Source organism: Nanorana parkeri, unplaced genomic scaffold, assembly GCF_000935625.1.
Source record: "Nanorana parkeri isolate BGI_ZX_2015 unplaced genomic scaffold, ASM93562v1 scaffold272, whole genome shotgun sequence".
Lineage (NCBI taxonomy): Eukaryota > Metazoa > Chordata > Amphibia > Anura > Dicroglossidae > Nanorana > Nanorana parkeri.
Window position 1 is genome coordinate 901,662 of NW_017306540.1, and position 591 is coordinate 902,252.

Here is a 591-nt window from a genome sequence, read left to right on the forward strand (position 1 = left end):
GCTCGGGCCTAGGAGTAGACCCAGAGCTCCGGTCTCTCCTAGCAGCTCTCCCGACGCGGGCCGACATGCAGGGGATGATCGATCAGCTGGCGTCATCACTCGGATCGGACCTGGCTGAGGTACGTGCGGGGGTGGAGCGGAATGTGAGGAGACTGGAGGTGCTGGAGGATGCAGATAGGACCCTGGAGAACAAGGTGGCATGCCTGGAGGCCTCCATCCTACACCAACAGACCCATATGGCCCAGATGCAGCTGCGGCTGGAGGACTCAGAAAACCGTAACCGCCGCAACAACTTGCGGTTACGGGGAATCCCAGAGGCCACAGGGGGACCTGAGTTGAGAGGGGCGGTCACGGCCATATTCAATTCCCTACTGGACAGACCCCCTACGGAGCAGATTGAGCTAGACCGTGTACACAGGTCCTTGGGTCCTATGGGGGCTGATACCAACAGACCCAGAGACGTCTTGTGCAGAGTACACTTTTTTAACATCAAAGAGGAGATACTGCGGAGAGCATGGAGACAGGGGACGGTGGATTTTGATGGAGCGGAGGTCCTGATCCTTCCTGACGTATGCCCCCAGACCCTATACC